The following is an 18,933-nucleotide window of genomic DNA, read 5'->3' on the forward strand; positions in this document are numbered from 1 at the left end:
GGCATGGGGTCCTCCCTGGGCTGCAGGTGGAGATCTGCTCCCCTGTGGACCTCCCTGGGCTGCAGGGGGACAGCCTGCCTCACCATGGTCTTCCCCACGGGCTGCAGGGGAATCTTCGCTCCGGCGCCTGGAGCATCTCCTCCCCCTCCTTCTGCACTGACCTGGGGGTCTGCAGGGCTGTTCCTCTCACGTGTTCTCACTCCTCTCTCCGGCTGCAATTGCAGTTGCTGTTGAGAAGTTTTTTCCCCCTTCTTAAACCTGTTCTCCCAGCGGCGCTACCACCGTCACTGATGGGCTCGGCCTTGGCCAGCGGCGGGTCCATCTTGGAGCCGGCTGGTATGGGCACTATCGGACAAGGAGGGAACATCCAGCAGCTTCTCACAGAAGCCAACCCTGTAGTCTCCCTGCTGCTGGAACCTGGCCACGCAAACCCAACGCACAATACTATTCATCACATTTTTAAGAATACTCCAAGGTAAGCAGAGTTGGGAATGAAGAAGCATGTAGTGAGATGATCTGTAGGTAAGGGGTTGTGAAAGTGGTGTATGTTTTTGTACTGTCAGTGTAATTTTTCAGTATCCTGTGGTACTGCATAATCACTTAGATCTATACAAAGTTTTAAACACAGTGATTCTTGCTAAGTATAATATTTACATCCACATTTGCACCATGGTAGTTGTGTTTTCCTTTGGAAAATTTTTATATGCCTCTGTTGCATTTACAAAGACTTCTTGCTTGTGTTTCTTTTTGTGCAAAATAAGAGTAAATGTTTTTGATTCAGGTTTGCATGAATTTTTTTGAAGTAAATAAGTTGGGATTTCCGACTTAGAAGAAAGAAAACAAATTTGTGAAGACATATATAAGTATGTGAATTATTGAAAAAAACCACAGATTTGTTCCTGAAATGCTAATCTTGTAAAGTGAATTTCTCCCTTGCCCGCTACCCTGATGTGGGTAAAGTTTGGAGAAGCAGTCTCAGCTGCTGTGCATTGGGATGCCATCAGTAGAGCTATGCCTGCTTTATACCAGCTGACAGTCAGGACCAATGTTCTACTGGCAGCAGTCCAGGCTTGCTGAAATGAAGAAGTCAGATGCTCATCTTCAGTCTGTCTGAACACATTAAAAAACTCCAAAACCTAGAGAGTACATATTTTCACGTGTGCTGCATATAATACATGTAGAAATAAAAAGGCTCAACTGTTACACATTTATTTGGTTCTGTTCTCTTGGTTTGAAGGCAACTATCACCTAGGTGAAGATGTGATATTAAAGGCAGAAGCTATAATGCCTGGAAAAGGTGACCTGTTAATTCTGAAATGTATTGGCTACATATGGAGTTAACTTCTAAAATTATGTTCTCCAGAAGGAACTGGGTACTATAATTGTGATGCATTTTCATAGTAGGAACTAAATAAGGAATGGATATGGCATGCGACTGTACTGTTACATTTTTAGTACTGTTCGTGACACAGTTTTGTCCTGTGCCAACTAACGCTTTCCCAGATAATGCCCAGGCATAGTTCTGGGGTTAGGAGAGACGATGGATTGTTTCCAAAAGGCTCTTTGGATCTGGCCAGGCTGTTTTGGAGGGATAGGATTTTAGTTGTACAGCCACGAGCTCTACCATGCTCACTGGTTCCAAGCTCAGAGTGTGGCTGTGTGCCCTGATCTGTTTTATTTTCTGACATATATGTGGCCACAGATCCTGCTTTCCAGGAAGCTGGGATTCAGCAGCTTCTTTGGTAAGGCAATGGCAGGATTATCTTTCTTTGTGTGCTTAGAAAGGTAAGAGAAAAAAATTCTGTCAAACCTGAAAGTGAGAAGGTGTGTCTGGAAAGCTGGAAAAATAATCCAGAGCAACTTGAAATCATAGAATAATTGAGTTTCGTATTGTTGTTATAAGAAAAGCCCTAGGGAATACACAGGTGTAATTAGCCATTTGGAAAGTGCTCGTTTAAAAAAAAAATTATGAAGAATTAAGGCCTGGCATTTTAAATCAAAATGAATAAATGAAATGTAAGCAGATGGCATCTACAGTGTCCTCAACCAGAGGATGTATATCCTGGCAGTAGTGTAAAATTTATCCCTGTCCTAAGCTTTGCCTTCTGTTAACTAAAGGAGCAGTAGCAACCTGCTTGCGCAAACCTGAGTTGTCATGATCCTTAGGAAGTTTTGTCTGGGGAATCCCTGTCTCAAGCAGATGTTTCGGTCCTCTTCTAATTGTCTGATTGCCTCCTCTCAAGGAGGTGCAAATCTAACTTTATATTTAGCAAAACCTGTAGGGCGTGGGAGGTTTTTTGTCTGGTTTTTTTGTGTTGGGTTTTTTTTTTTTTGAAGCAGTGTTAAAGCTATTGGCATCCTAATGACTTAGCAGAGTCTGATCCAAGAGACAACTTATGGGTTGACTCTAGTCCGTGGAGCGCTTCCATCTGTCTCACCACCTCTCTTCTATAGGAGATGAGGAATAGCTGTTGGGATGACGTAGGCTGCCTGGTGAACTGGCCACATATCCCTCCACCTGGAAGTGGTCCAGCGATCAGAAACTGAGCTCCTGGTCCCCACGTGGACAGTGACAGGCCAAGTGCCATTCCTGGGCTGGGAATTCCTGGTTTGGTTTGTGGTTTGCGGGTTGCGTGGGGACAGAATCAAAGCTCTGGTCAGGATGCTCTAAGGATGAACTGTCCTGAAGTACCTGTATTGCCATCAACATCTCTTGCATCTCTCTGCATAATATTTAAATAGTACGAGCTTGGTAGTAAAGGCTTTAATGAGCCTGTGCTTTTTCAGTACATACATTGATAAGTGTGCTCTGCTGCTGCTCCTTTTTTATTTTTTATATCTTAAATCAAAATATAGACTTGTTACTTCATTCTGGAACATAGACTTTCTACTTCTTGAGAAAGGACTTCTAGAACATGAAGTAATATTGTGGTTGCATAGTTAGGATTCGAGTCTGGCCTCTGACGCACACATCTTATTTAACGCTTCTGTTTCACCTTTGAACTACAAAATTATGTAGTCCATTCTGTAATGCAACTTCACTTAACTCTTTATTTGCAAGTAGAATTAATTTAGCATCTTTGCTATTTACGCTTTGTTGAATACTGATCATACAGCCTTAATTATTTCTTACACAGCAGGAAACTTTCAAAGTAGCAGCTGTGTTTTGCCTTAAGTCAAATTGGTTGTGGACTACAACTGCTCAAATCCCTGGGTGGATAATAAGCTTTACTCCCAGCAGGTCACCCAGACTACTGTGCTGAGGGTACTGAACTGACTTCTGTGTTTCATTGTATAAATGCATTTTAACTAGGGATAAATTGACTTACTGGATGTTACCAAAACAGTAGAAGAGAATTTTCTCTTCTGCATGAACATGTGATGCTTTGCCTCCTTGTTGACATCCTTCCTTTAAAACAGCATTAAGGTTTTTGCTAAGGTTTCCAGAGTGTCTATTTATTTCTGTCAATTTTTATCACGCTGGTGTTTTCAGAAATGATTCTCCTGAGGAGAAGAGCAGTTGCTCATAAACATGTTCCTTCACCCCGTGTTTAGGTCGGATTGTTGTAAGGAATATCTTGGTATTTAGTTATTTTATAAACAGTGTTGTCCCTCTTCATTCGCCCCGCTTTCCTATGGAAGACTGTGATATCAATCTTCGACTGTTTATCTCCACTTTGAAAGGAATATTCCTTTTTAAAGACCCAAAACTGGAAATTTGAAGCTCTTTCAGTCAGAGTAGTTTATCCTCTTTCTCTCCCATGGCACTTGCTTTTTCCCACTCAATGGCATCTCTCTCAGTCCAAATGTCTTACCTCGATGAACTTGCCTTGCAGCCCGTTCCACGGAGTTATTGCTTGCAGAACAAGTGCTTCCTGGCATCTGTTCATAGCCTTCTTTTAATGCATGTTTCATACCTGTTCATTGTATTAACTATGAATTGGACTGACATTGTTTTTACTTCTCATTTGAGATTGTTTTAGTTTGATTTTGTTTCAGACCGAAAGAAATTCGGATATCTGGGATAAATTTTTAAAAAGGTTAAAGAACAGACTTCCAGAATGTAATGCGTATTTTGTTAAAAATCTAATTCAGTGCTAGCTACTACTTAAGTTGTGCTTAGGGTAGCTATGCTGTATAAGTTGTAAAATTTTTGTAATTTCATGGTTCAGCTGAACAGGAGATACTCCTTGATAGTTGCTGGTTTTTTGTTTCCAAAATTTAGGTTTTCTATATAAAAATGCAGTTCGACTTCCAAAGTTATTGTGCTATTGTCTACTTCCCAGCCACAGTCTGTAAGCTTTTTATGGGTATATTTTGCACCTGTTACATGAGAGCTTATTGTTGCCAGCACTGTTAATTTTCTCCAAATAAGCTAAGTTACGTAACAGAACAAACTGGTCTAACATAAAAATACAGAAATTATGAATATAACTGAAGAAAATTCTCATTTACCTTTCTTTTGGTCTGTGTTAGATCTCAAGATTTTTAATTAGCTCACTAGGCTTATGTGCTCTGATGAACATACAGGGTTTTTTAAACAATCCCATTGTCTTGTTTTGCAATATACAAATTCTACAGTATCTATCAAATATATTTTATCTTCTGCTCTTGCTTCTACTTCACAGCTTTTATGCTATTTCATTTCTTATAGCAATCTTCCATTTTTATTCCATAGAGTTTTAGCCTGGATTTTTTTCTGTTCCACTTGCAAACAGTTTAAAGGTTTCTGGCAATTTTTTACCATAATTAAACTTGTAAGTCTTGGTCTATAATTAATTAATTCTCCTGAAAAACATTTCTGTTCAAATACTTCTGTAGAATTTGGTGAGATATGTCCTGTGCATTTGAAGGGAATTAAGTGGTTGTTCACTCTCAAATTATGATCTTTGAAATTGTATATCCATTTAATACTTCCAGAAAGAAGTGGAAATTTAGTACCTTTTCCCCCTTTTCCCTTTCTTCTGTTTTCTTTCTTGTGATAATGGGTTGTGAATTCAATTAAACTGTATTGCCTGTGGCTTCAGTGACTAAAAACTGATCTTTTCACACTGATGAACTCCTTCTGGAGTGGATCAAATAAATGGATCAGGTCATGGCTCAAATAAATACAGTTCTGCAGGTGTCTGCTTTGGTAGGAGATATTTAATTGATTAATTAATGTATTTAAGGTATTTAGCTAACAAATACTTTCCTCCCCTTTCTCAAACTGACGCAGGGTCTTTTTTTGTGTTGTGATATTCCTCCAAAGCCAGTTTATGTTATGTCAGCATAGTCTGTGCTAGACTTGCCCTTTCAAAGCTTAATTCTACCTTTTTTATTTCTGACAACCACCTAAATTTCACAGTCCTCCTTCTTTACCTGCAGTGTTTCCATTTCTGTTCTTTCCAGTCTCTTCCTCCCACCGGTAATCCTTTCTCCTCATTTTCATCCACTCTGTTCTATCTATCACCTTCACTTTCTCTCATTTCTGGTAGTAAATCTGCTTTGGTTTCTGTTTAACATGAATCTTGCTGCGTTGTTGCTTAACCACTCTTTCCAGTTAACCTTAATTACATGAAGCTTGCAAAATACCTAAACGCTTAGTAGCTTGGGAGTTAACATGGTCTGGTAAGTGGGATACCCTCTTTGAAACTTTCTCACTGATGCTCATTTAATTAGTGCTGGTGTTCCTGAGTCCTTCAGACTTGTCATTTTTGTTTTTGTTGGGTCAAGAGGGAAGGGGTCATGTTTTCATATATCTTCAACCAGTAAAATGCTGTAGAAAATGATGGTATCTAGAGCTGGGTTTTGCAACCCAGTAGGGCTGGAGGCTCAGAAGTTGTCTCTTACTACATCACCGCTCCATAGGGAATGGTGGTTTTCTGGGTTCTGTGAGGTGCTTCCACTTCTTCCCCTGTCCTGAGGTGTTCCTGCTTTGCCCGTTCACTGATGCCTCCTTCCTGGCTTCTTTCCCATGTAAGCTGCATAACTCTCTGTGATGTGCTGTACTATGAGATTAATTGACCTTTTGCTCTGGGCATAAGGCACAGTAGAAGATACCTTGCAGCAATACTCATTGCTTTTTTTTTTTTAAAAAAAAAAAAAGGGAAATTACTACGTTTTGAAGGCATTTAAGTAACTTTTCTGATTTTTACTTGTTATTAATGAAACTGTTTTAATTACTAATTCTTTTTAAAAAATTTTTAAATCCACAGATTGCAGCCCCTATCTAATTATCAGGAGGCTCTGGATCATCTTCAACAAGGTAAGAGTCAACTTCAGTACTTTTTGTCTTGCACAGAACACCTGTCTAGCAGATTTGAATGTCATAAATGATAAATGAATACTCAGCCTCCCTTGAATGGCATCCTGTTATGTAGTTTTACTGTTGCACCTAACTGATGTTTTCAAAATGCTATCTGGGCATAATATTCTCACCTTGAGGTTTTTATTTGTTTGCTTTCCTTATTATAGAACAACAACTGAGAATTCTTCTTCCCATGTACTTTTTCATTTACTCCACTGTTTGTTTTGAATCATTTCACTGTTAAGTGTTCTGGTCTGTGAAAACCCTTGGGACAGAATTGGCTTAGGCAGAGAACAGGATTTGTTCTCATCCCTTTTGAAGTCCTAATTCTGTGATTTATTTTTTTTTTTACGCCTTCTACTGCCATTTTTTTTTTCTTTCAAATCTTGAACAGGTTCCCATTAAACTCTCTGAAATATAAGTTCTAAAACCCCTCCGTTGCTACAGAACTGGAGAGAATGTGCAGCCAGCAGCAAACTAAAGCAATGCTGAAAATAGACTTTTTTCCCCTAGAGAAAGGGAGTTTCCTGACTTGACCAGCTACTAATTGGTACAAAGGTTTGTTTACACAGAGGAGTTATTCCTAATTAGTTCCCTATGTGGGTGCTCTACTTGGGAAATTAGTGTTACATTCTGATTTAATTTAATATGCTTTTATAATGAATTGTTATAATTGGCAGTAAGGAACGTATTTTTAGAAGGAAAAAAAAATCTGCACCATGCCACCTGTGAGTTTTAAAAGATAATTCCTCTTTAGACAGCCATCAAGCACTCCTACTATTTTGAAATTAAATGAATAAAAATCCATCATTAGATTAGAACTAGTTTTTAGTCATAACTTTATAAATATAGCTGCAGAAACACAACCACATGTTTTTTCAAAGTCAAAGCTTAATTCATCTGATTTATGGACCTCTGTTTTTCCATAGTTGTGAGGACAGTGAACCAGAATATTTGGGAAGAATGTTTATGGAGTTTTATTAGTGTTGTTGAGGTTATGGTTGAAATGGAAGATCACTTCCAAACTTTTCTGCAGTGGATTTCTTTTTCTTAAGTTGACTTCACCTTTGTTCTGGGAGCAAACTTGTGTCTCTGTAACTTATTTTATTTAAAGAGTTGAAAAAGTAACATAAGAACAGCTGTCCTTATAGATCCTTATGAAGAACCTGGTCCCCTTGGTTTTTCTCTCGGCCTCCCCCCTCAACACTTGCAGAATGAAATGATCACTGTTAGGCATCTAAATTACATTCTTTATTTCAGTAGTTTCAAAAGATTGGAAAATTCATTTCTGAACTTAAAACCGCTTTAACCAGACTTCTTTCAATGTAAATATTGTTTCAAATAGATATAGCCTTTATTATAAATTGCTAAACGTTTTGGAAATGTATTCGCATTTTCATTATTTCATTATTATTTCTTTCAATTCCTAATATAATGCATACCAGTATCAATGAACATTATTTTCTTTGGCTGTACCAGTCTTGGCAACAGCTTATTATAAAATCCAAATTAAATTGAGTCTGTTCTGCAGAATTACATGGGATAAAATTTAGTTTAAGTACCTGATCATTTCAACCCAACAGCATTTTTGAATGGTATTACTTCAAAAAAATTTTGGATGCTACAAATTTCACTTTGCAAAGAAAATTTCCATTTTTCATGGGTGTTTCCTTTTTAAGATAGAAAGTTCCATCTAAAAATTGAGATAGGGAAAAGCACAGTGATCCCAAGTGTAATCTTGAATGTTTTTTATCACAGACGGACGTTGAATGTTTAGCATCGCATCTGTGGATTTTTGAATGTGAATTGGAACCATTGTATTTCTAGGTAAGACATAACCAAGTGTTTGTGTTTAGTACCCCCTTTCTTTTATACGTTAATTGTGAGAAAGCTGAAGAGTGCAATATGCTGGACTTCACTTTGTACGGGGTGTTTATGTCTTTGTTGAATGCGTCCACTGTTATTTGAGATTTTACATAGTAACAGTTCAGTTGTCCTAAATTTTTATATTCCCTGAGAGGAACCACACCAGCAACTCTGCATGGTCTGTCTAAGTACAGGATTGAATTTTATGATTGCATGCATCGTCGTTTGATTAGCTTGTTGCCATTCAAAGAGGTAGTTCAGTTCTGTCTGCCCCTTCTCTTGCATCAACACCTATACTCATCTGGGATGTGCTGTTTAGGGAATTTGCTGCTGAAAATCTACAGGATTGTGAAGACTTCTTGGAGGACTCCTTTTCTGTCAGTTTAGACCTCTGCATCAGCTCACTGTGGACTCAAACAAGTACTGGTGTCAACACAAGGAAATCGGTGCCAGTACTTGCATCAACAAGTTGTTTTACTGCCTTTAAACTTCTCACTTCTCTCTGCTCCACGAAAAGGTTTGATACATGAGGAAGACCACGAAGGGGTTGTGAACAGCTGCAGGCTTCAATATCTGAGGAGGAAGCAGAGGGCGACAGGGAAGAGCAAGGAGGTTTTAATCTGTAGATGTCATTACTGGAGAATTTGTCACTGAAGATTACCTTCTTTTTAGTGAAATACTAGAGGTCGTGACAATTTGCTACTCATGTTTAGCACATAGATTACAGGGAACAGGAGGCAGATCTCAGTGTCACACTTCTCGCGCGGCCTAGCTGCAGTCAGCACTGTGCCAGGACCCGAGGGCTCCAAGTTGCGTACACCGGTTCTGGTGGTTCTGACCCAAACGTGCCGCTGTTCACCAGCCCTTTCTGGACCGCTGGGAAACGTGAAGCAGACGTGACATTTGAGCAGGGTGGTTGCAGCAAGTAACACTTTAAGTCTGAAAGGGAATAATATCTTACCTTATTGTGGGAAATAAGGCCATGCGAGATGGTAACTTAAATCTGGTGGTTTCTTGGAGAGATGGAAACCATCGAGTATGGAGAGGACTTTCTGAGCTAACCCTGCTTTAGTGACAGTGAATGCTGTGATTAATTCCACTGCTGTGAGATGCATCCAACAAGCGATGCAGTGGACAAATGACCACAGAAACTTCAATTTGTTGCAGGTAAAAACAATCCCAACATGGCAGCAGCCTGACTGGCTTTCTATCAAAGCAGCTTTGCAGTACCCAAGTGAACCCAGGGATCGCAGTGGCAGTCTGTCAAAGTAAAGGTGTTTGCTAATCATGTGGATGTTTGTTCAAAAGAAATAAAGCTGCCTGCAGAGGAGTTTGGAACGTGTAGAGATTCATTAATTTAGAGGCCACAAAGGATTCTGGTGAATGTGGAACTGGTGTAGTTGAAAGACAGCAGTATTCCCGTTTCATTTCACTGGATGGGCAGATAAACCCAGGTCCATGGGAGGAGGTGGGTGTGAGGGGTGGAAGAAAAGACTTATTAAGATTAAAGGCTATAATCATAGCTTGACAGTTTCTGCAGTGTAAGAAATTACTCTTCTCTACCTTGTAAACTAATGATGTGATACTTGTAAGGACTGTATACTTAACCAGTGAAGCTTCTTTGTGTGTTTTGTTTTTACACTTTCTTTTCTCCTTTAAAAGGCCTTCCAGCCTTCTATTACGTTACACTGTATGGAATTTAAAATAGGAATTATGTATATGACATACCTATTAAATTTTATAAAGATAGCATTTCAACTTAAATTTAAGGCCATTCTACTTTTTAAATGAAGGATGATCTTTCTGAGCTTGAGAGGAAAGGATCTCAAAAATGAGTGCTCCTCATGGGCTTATCCATGCTAGTGGAGGGGACTGAGATGAGCTGAAGGGAGATCTTGGAGACAGGACAAGTAGAGTGAAAAGGAAGAATAAAAGGAAAAATGGTAGGAATGGAGACGGAACACTCTAACATGTTAGAAGAAACAGGAAATTATGAGAAAAGACTGTGAAAAGAAGAAATAGAGATTTGCTAAATTATTGATTCTTTTAAATGTAGTCCATAGAAAGTTAATATTACTACAGTGTAGTTCACTGCTTTTATTAATTCCATTGGTAGGAAATAATAAACTGGGAGGAACTACAACTGGTAGGAAAATTTTGTAATATTTTTTTTACCTGATAAATTTTTGACGTCCTAACTGTTTGCTATTAGAGACCTTTTACAGATATTAAGACAAACTATTTTTTCAAAATGAAGCCCTTTAAATATGCCTTTAACGACCTTAAAGATTGACTCTTTCAGAAGGCTATGACAAAATATGGGCTGTAGAACCATCTAAACAATTTTTTTCTAAAAGAAAAGGTTCTGAAAATCAAATCTTAATATGAGAGTGACAAGCCAATAATAATTTCTAAATACTAATGCAGCAGAAGCAATTTTTTGTGCTTATAGCTGTGAGCTGTTTGAGCTGTGCTGAAAGTCTTACATGATAAGGTTTTTCCTTTCTCTTAGTACAAAGACAAAGATTGAATTTCGTAGGCTGTTTTTAAAATAACTAGTATCCCTTACAACTGTTTCGAAAAGTATGACATGAAATAGTGTTTTAATTCTCCAGAATTTGAATTTTCTTATCAGATTAAATATTTGTATAACTGTTTGCAGAAATGGTTTTGTGTGTACACATGCACGTATATGGTGATCTATTAATGTTGGTTTTTAAATGACCTTAGGGAGCAGGAGAATGTGGAGTGAGAAGAAAGTAAACTAGTTTTCATTTTCAATTTCCTGTTTTCCAAGAATACATAGGAAAGTTTCTTAATTAAATAATATGATAGTAAACGTAAGTTGAAAGATGAACTATGAGGATGATAGTCAGGTCTTTGGATGTACATCTGTAAAATAGTAACTGCTTGACAAGAATTAGGCATCATTTTCTACGAAAACTGGTGTGAGCTGTTAAGATTAAGTTAGCAATGCAGTGAGAGAAACATAAAAAATTTGACCTAATTCAGACAATTAAGTTGGATGCCTGGAGTACATTTGGGAAGCTTCACTAACTGCATAAAGAGTCTGGATTGATGCCCAGGTGCTAGAATCAATATCTAATAGCTGAATCTCTGGAGTGAATTTGTGCTTCACATGCAAATGTGTCCTTAGGTATCACCTCAGGCCTTGATAACTTTGACTATCTTCTCAGCTACCTTGATAAAATAAGGAGCAGTGTGGTCATAGAACTTCAGAATGCATTTTAGAAAGTAATACAAAGTTCAGAAACAAGATGATCATGTTTCACGTCTGTTACTGTGCAGTTTTTGAAAGATTGTTCTTTTTTATGCTAGCAGAATGTCTTGTCCATTCATGTTCTGTACTGTCGCAAGGAGTACCATGTAATGAAGTTTTCAACACCAGATTACTAGTTAATTCATTGTCAGGTGTTTTACAGATACAATGCATAAACGTGTTTCAGGGAGAAATGTGAAGAAAGGTACTGTGGAAGCCGTAGTTGGTTGCCTTGTGGTGTTTGCCAGATGTGTTTTCCAAAGAAGTGAGCACATTCTTAATCTGGAATTCAGTTTTAGGCTTGATTTTAGTCTGTAGTGGTAGACTGTGACTCAGTCAGAGCCTAAAATTAGAATGCTTTTCTTGAATTTTTGCATCCTCAAAGGAGGATGGTTTCCCAGCAGGTGTTAATGATGAGGTGTTTGCTAATTCACAGCAGTGAAACTTCATGAGGTTCTTGAAACAAGGGTCGAATTTTTCAAAAGTAGCAGAGACAGACTCTATTGACTTATCCTGAAACAAAGGCTCTGATTTTTTACCAATAGCGAAAAGTAAAGCTTTATATTATCTTTTTTAATTAAAAAATTCCAAGTAAATTTTTCTTTCATGAAAAAAAATTGCAAACTTTTTTTTTTTTGCAATGTTCACCTTCATTAACACAACTCGCTGACTTCCTTCCTCAGCTGCAGTTCTTCCTACACTCAAGAGGTCAGAAAAGAGTAAGATCAACAAGCCGCACATCTGGCTGTCTCTCTGTCCAACTGGAACAAAGAAACAATTTTTTTTAATGGCTTTTTGAGTTAATTGTAAACAATTTGGTTTTGGAGTCGCTGACTTGCAGCAAATGTTTGTCATAGGCGGATGTAGGGAAAAAGGACTATGTCCTAATGCAATTCCTCTGTGGCTAGCGAGGGAAAAAAAAATCACTTAAAAAAAGGAATGTCTTGATCCTTGTAGCATTGAAGTATGCTCAGAATTTTCAGTTCTATACAATTTTTGTCCTGTACATGGACATTTCACAAGCTTAAAATATGTGCTTTGATGAGGCAGACAGAAGTAGTTGCTCATTTAATTTTCCTATACTATTATATACAGTAATACTGATTTTTTTTCCCCTTTATTTTCAGTAGATCTTTATGTATGAACAAATTGACAGTGATAAAAGACCAGAGACAAACAATAGGAATGGAGGGGGAAACCTATTTTAAAATGAGAGTTCTGTTCTGATACTTTTTTCTTGTATTTCTATTATTCCTAAATGCTTTTTTCCAGTAAACATTTCTCAAAAAACTGTATTTACAGTCATTAATCCTTAAGTAACATTTTGAAAACCAATCCTTAAATAATTAGTGAAAAGTAGTACTTTTCTTACTTTCCCAATTACTGTAATTTTTTAATACCTTGTAGCATCAGTCCATCTAATAATTTACTTTTTTTTAAAGTGTTTTCTCTAAAGTAAAGTAAATATCTGGTGTGACTTTTGGTACTTTCACACTTCACAATAGGAAATACTAGAATTGTTGATGTATAGCACTTCTGAAAACCCAGCTACTTTTAAAATACCTTATTATACCTTTATGTGTCTAATTTGAGCTCATATTACTCCAGTATTTTGGTTGCTTTGTTTAAAGTGTCTGTCACAATAGTTTTATTTCTAACCTGACCATCCTGCTAAATATTTGCAAATGTCTTGATATGAAAAGTAAATTGGTAATGATGGTTTACTAGTAGATTTGACTGTTTGGAGCAATGCCTAAATTTATGACAAACTTGAATAAAATGAATCATCCAAAGAAAATGTTTTCCATCAATTTGCTTGTAGGAGGTTAAAATGCACGGTACTATGATTATTTTTTGTCAAATTCAGGTGTTTGAGTTGATAATGCCACTTAGTGGATAACAGCCTTAACTGCAGCCTTTTTTCAAAACCAAATCAGGTGGCAGAGAGCTATGTTGATTTATATCTGAGTTTTCCTCCTGGCTAGAATATGCTGATCATAGCATGTATTCAAGGAACGTTTTATTATCAACCCCATTTTAGGAAGCTTATGATATCCAGTTTCTGGATGAAATGTATTAAAATGTAGGAATCATTTATTACATAATTTTAACTGTCTTCTAGGAAAATAAGGATCTTCTTATTTGCATATTTGATTTGATTGAAAAGATTAATCTACAGTCTTGGTCTTCCTTGCACCGGTTCTTTAGGTTAATGAAATTTAATTGGTAGTATGGTTATAATGTTGGTGTTTCAGGCAATGCTTCATTTTAGCCCTTATGGTTGGAAGATAGTGACTGGGCAAACTCTGAACTAGAAGAAGCCAATTCTTCAGGAATTGAGTTAAAAAGGACCTGACTGAAAGTAGTTAGTGCCTTTTCTTGGATGACAGTGTGGAGAGCATACACAAAAGGGGAGTATAGGACTGGACTGGGTCCTGCATTAGTTGGACTTTTGTAGACCTCAAATAATTCTGCTTTGGAAGATCAGAAAGGTGAGACAGAATAGACATCAGGCTTCTATCACTGTCATTTACAATTACTACTTCCCGAATATATTCTTTTCATAAAGACTCTTTTTTTGCTATGTAGTTTGGATGGTAGTATTAATATCTTGGTGTATTTGATGTAAAATTTAAATATATAAAAATTCAAACTTTTTATCTGAGACCAATGTATATATACGTATATATAGTTTATATTGTGTATATATGTATATTTTTTTCTAATATCAGTGTATCAAAAAAATCCATTCTATACTAAAAGAATACTACCCTCTGCAGTTAATGGCTTTTTGTATGGCAAAGGTTTTTTGCACTGTTGAAACATATATTGATTTAGGTCTTTCCTTTCCATTCCAGTCTTTAAACTGTGTTCTTTGAACTTTTTTTCCCCTAAGTAAATTTCCATTACTTCCCATCAACCCTGATAATCTTCAATCACTGAGCATTTTTTTCCTTGATCTCTCAGGCTTTTCTGAAATTTTCAGTTACGCTGTTTCTATTAGTAAGTCAGTTGAATAAATTGCAACTAAAATAAAGATTGGCTCAGAGGAGAAGGAAGAAAGCATAATTCAATTTCCAGACATGTTTCAGTGCTGTATTACAGGCTGGTTGTATCAATGATGAAGATTGAAAGACAATACAAAGACTTTTGTTGGCTTAAGTAACAATATTTTTCAGAAAATCTCTATCTTCCATTTGTTTATCATGAAATTGGGAATAATTGAGGGGTTTTTCTGCCTCATCCTATCCTCCAGAGAATTCACATCATCTAAGTCATGAGCAAAGAGGAACCTGAGTTTTAGGACTCCATTATTGCTGAAATCACACAGGCATTCTTCCTCCCCGTACTTCCGTACACTGTACAACAGCTGTACAACAGCTTGTGTCTCTGGATAGCTAGAGTAGATGCCTTTGAGTCAGCAAACAGAAAGGTTTGGTTAAGTAAATTATTTTAATCTTGATTTTCTTACAGTTTTCATCTTCATGTATCTATTTTTTTCCTGTAACAAGCAACTAATTCTCAGTTCTTGGTTAAACATGCTCATTTGCAAGTCTCTGTGTATGTACATACGTTATGTGCATTTGTGTGTGTGCGCATGTGTAGTTTAAGTTTTTCAGCAACGTTCTAAAAATATTGTTAAATTAACTATTTAAATAGTTGTTTATAATTTAAAATTTTCTTGGAAACTAATGAATGTTGCCTTTACAAGGGTGTATTTCTTTTCCATGTGACCTATGTCACCTGGAAGTGTGAATGGAGAGTTAGTTAAAATTGCAAATGAAACAAGGTTCTTGGATCGTTTTTATGCAAAAATAAAGCTCTAAATGTAGTGTTTTTTCTATCTTTTCTAGTTCTGAAAGGCATGATTTGCCTTTCAAACAGGAGTATTCCACAAAGGCAATAAGAAAATCTTGGATGTAACTACCTCCCTCCATTTTTGATTGCAGATAGCTGGCATTTTGAAGTTAGCATATCTCATCCTGTGTATCTGGTTTTTAGTCAGAGACTACAAAAGGAAAACCAGATTTCTTCTTTCTCAACTTTTAGTCTGCTTCTTAACTTCAAAAGAAATAATGCTAATCGAAACTTCTTGAACAAGTGTAAATAAAAATGGTATTTCAGTTCACATGGAGAAAACAGGACTGCTGCCAGGGGCTGATGCAGCGTGTGTTAGATGCTGGTCTGGAATGCCCTGCTAAGAACGCTCACCAGCCTTGGGACTTCACTCCCTGCTACACCTGGTCAGCCATATGCTGTTTACCTTTTGAGTAGAAATGTCAGTTTTCATAATTTTAGATGCAGTCACAGTTACTTTTAAACTAAATTCCGAGTTTCAGTGGGAGGAAAGGGAAAGCAATATAATTTTTTTCTAATATCAGTACTTGTTCTGAAATGTGGTTATTAAAACATTGTCTGGATTAGTTTGGCTTCAGTTTGAAAAGTGAGAGTAGAGGAGAAAGTCATCCGCTGATAACTGGAGCTGTAGTCCCTGCAGAAACTCAGTTTGGGGTATGCATCTCCTGCAGAAGTGAGGTAGCACCAATGACCGAGTGCAAATACGAACCAACGGTTGGCTCTAGTCGTGGCCTTTTCCTTGGGTGTAAAGGCAGTGAGCGTTTCAGGTGAGTCAACCAGGTTTTACTTAGAGCGTGGATTTTCCTGTGCTTTGTGTCAGCACCTCTGGCCTGTCCTTTGACAGTCCCGCGTGGTGCCAGCCTGGGTGGCCAAATGCCCGGCCCCACCCTGCCCCGCCCCACCCCGCCCGTGTCGGCTGAGCACATGTCCGCAGGCTCCTCTGCCGGCTTCGTGGGTCTCCTTGGCAGGAAATCCACACAGCAGCATTGTAGGGTTGCAAAACAACTGTACAGTGTCCGCTTTTGTGCATAGGTTTAACTTTGCTCGCATGGTTGAACAATGCTCTGTTTTCTTTGTATAATGGGCCTCTATAGGCTTGTGCATCTTGCAGTGGGGAAGGGAGCAAACTGCGTCATCAATGGGCTTGTGATTAATTGCCATCCGAATTTGTCAATTAGCTAAAAATAGATTTTATAGCAGAGTAGGAGTAGGATATAAAGTCACTACTGTGCATCAGCTTTATTGTCCTAATAAAAAGTTATTGTGCAAATTTCATTGCTAAACTAGGAATAGCTTCCAGTAGTGATTTGAATTAATTACTGCGGAGCCTGTCAGGGTCAGTACGTTATTTGAATTTTCATGTACACTGACAAGAAACCTAATTTTTAATTAAAAGGATGGTTGTAATTCAGCACCACCCATAGTACTCCTCCTTATTTGTCATCTCAGGCAGATAGCAGACTTGTTAATATACCAGAAAAAAATTGCAAAGTTTTTTTGCAGCTTGCGTTGGGGGACAAAACCTTGTTTGGCTTTCTGTGTAAGTAAAACACATTGCTTGGAAATAGATTTACTACGGAATGTGCTTCTTAAAGTATTAGGCACAATGCAAAATAAAGAATCTCATTTATGTTTACATCATTAAGAGGGCTAATGTGCTTGCCTGTTAACTAAATGCAATTGTCAAGGCAAGCTGTTGTGCAGAAAAATGCCATGGACACAATCTGCCCCTGTACGTTTTAATGAATCGAGTGTCTAATGTGAAAGAATAGGAGTTCATGAAATAATATCAGAAGAGATTAAAAAATGATGCAAAGCTAATTAAGAAAAAAGAGGAGTTTTATTGGAATTTATACTTTTCTGTAACTCCTAGACTAGTGTTTTGGAGAAGATCTGTTCTTGTTCAATATTCAGTCCTCTCGTCCCCTAACTGTGAGAGCAATCTGAAAAATTCTGGAGTTTAACAGCTTTCTAACCTGCTTTATGTTTAATTTATACTCCAGTATAATGATTAAGTATTTTTTCCTCAGTCTTTCTGCTTACCGGTCCATCTGCATTTGTGAGATTGATTTGTTTTTTTTCCTTGAGTATTTTACATTTGTATTTACTTAATTTCTTCTGGATAGTATCTGCAGTTTATCAAAGTGATTTTGAATTATGATCCTATTTTCCAGAATATTTTAATTCCCTTCTAGCTTAGTGCATATTTTAAAAGTGTATTTTCTTTTTCTCTGGCTGTCAGTAATTAAAAGTATTGAACAAAACCAGATCTATACAACAGATACCAGATACGGTTTAAAAATACCATCCTCTCTTTTGCCAGTAAACTACTGACAACTACTTTTGCAGATTTTCAGTGTTGCAGCAAATTTATGGTACTAAATAGCATTTCCTCTTTTCTCATCTCCAGTCAGTTGTCAAAGCTCCCTCCTTTATATATTTCTTCACTTCCTTCAATTCTTCCGTATGCTTATACAGGCATATTGATTTCTAAGTCTCTGTTTTGTCCATTGGAGTAACCTGTTGTGTATTTTCTTAACTGTCGAGTTTCCTGCACTCCCTTATCCCTTAAATCAACTTTCCAAGAAACCTATTCTTCCATATATCTGAGTTTACTAAAACTGCTTTTTTGAAATCATGATCTTTAGTTTGCTGTTTTCTCCTTGTTTAAGTAACCTCTGCTGTTTTTAATTAACTTCTGTATTTCCATCCTTATATTCAGTTAATTCTCCCCATAAGTATCAAACAAGTCTAAAATAGCCATTCCTCTGGTAAACTCCTCTATGTTCTAGAAAGAACATTTATCACTCCAGGAGCTTGTACAGATGCATGGTTAATGAACCCTCCTGAAGCTTCTTCCCCAATTCTGTTACTCAGATGCCTCCACAGTTCAGCAAAACCTTCCTTTACAACCTTTTGGGGATTAGGTGATCTCTCAAATTGCTGTCTTGGGATCATACCTGTTCTTTCCTCCTTTACTCTCACCCAGAGACTTTTTTTTTTTTTTTTTTTTTTTACCTTTTTCTGAAATTTTAAATTTTTAAAAAAAGGTATATATTGTCCTTCGGTCTATTTACAGTGGTTTTTTGAATAATTTTTTTTTCCTAGTGGAACTCCAATGCAAATTGGTCAGCAAGTTTTCTTATTTTGTGTAATAAGATATTTAATAAGACCAGTATTACACAACTGGAAGTATTTTAAACTAATAACAACTAACCCCTACAAAGATCCACATTTAATCTTTAATTCATCAAATCTTGAGCTATCGATACATATAGTCAGCCACAGCTGTCTTAATTCCAGTAATGTCAATATGTTTCTTTGATCAGAACTGTCTGTTTAGTATTTTAAGATAGTGTTTGACTTCTCTTCGCTTTTCCAGAAAAGAGTACTTGTAAAGACTGCGTCAGATCCATACCTTATAGATTATTACCCTCCAAACCAGAAATACAAATTTAGCTGGCAAAATGCATTATGTCCTACATACTGACACATTCAGAGCAGATCACTAGCAAATACGCAGTAAGAAATCCAGTCACTGTAGGATTTATGTCTGGCTTGACGGAGATTAGATGTGCTGTTTTGGCATTTACGTATTAAAAAGAGTAGTAAAATAGATAAAGAATAAAGTTAAAATGCA

At 37.1% G+C, this 18,933-nt stretch overlaps 1 protein-coding gene across 5 annotated transcripts in view; it reads left to right on the forward strand.

Moving 5' to 3' along the window:
• CYRIA (CYFIP related Rac1 interactor A) overlaps positions 1-18,933 on the forward strand; it is a 58,939-nt gene that overhangs the window by 11,464 nt on the left and 28,542 nt on the right. For all 5 annotated transcript variants that reach the window (XM_069805755.1, XM_069805759.1, XM_069805763.1 and 2 more), the window contains exons 2-3: positions 6,198-6,247; positions 8,048-8,116. The gene's annotated coding sequence lies outside the window, so the exon portion shown is untranslated. The remainder of the gene's footprint in view (positions 1-6,197; positions 6,248-8,047; positions 8,117-18,933) is intronic.

The sequence above is a fragment of the Haliaeetus albicilla genome, chromosome 18, assembly GCF_947461875.1.
Source record: "Haliaeetus albicilla chromosome 18, bHalAlb1.1, whole genome shotgun sequence".
Classification (NCBI taxonomy): domain Eukaryota; kingdom Metazoa; phylum Chordata; class Aves; order Accipitriformes; family Accipitridae; genus Haliaeetus; species Haliaeetus albicilla.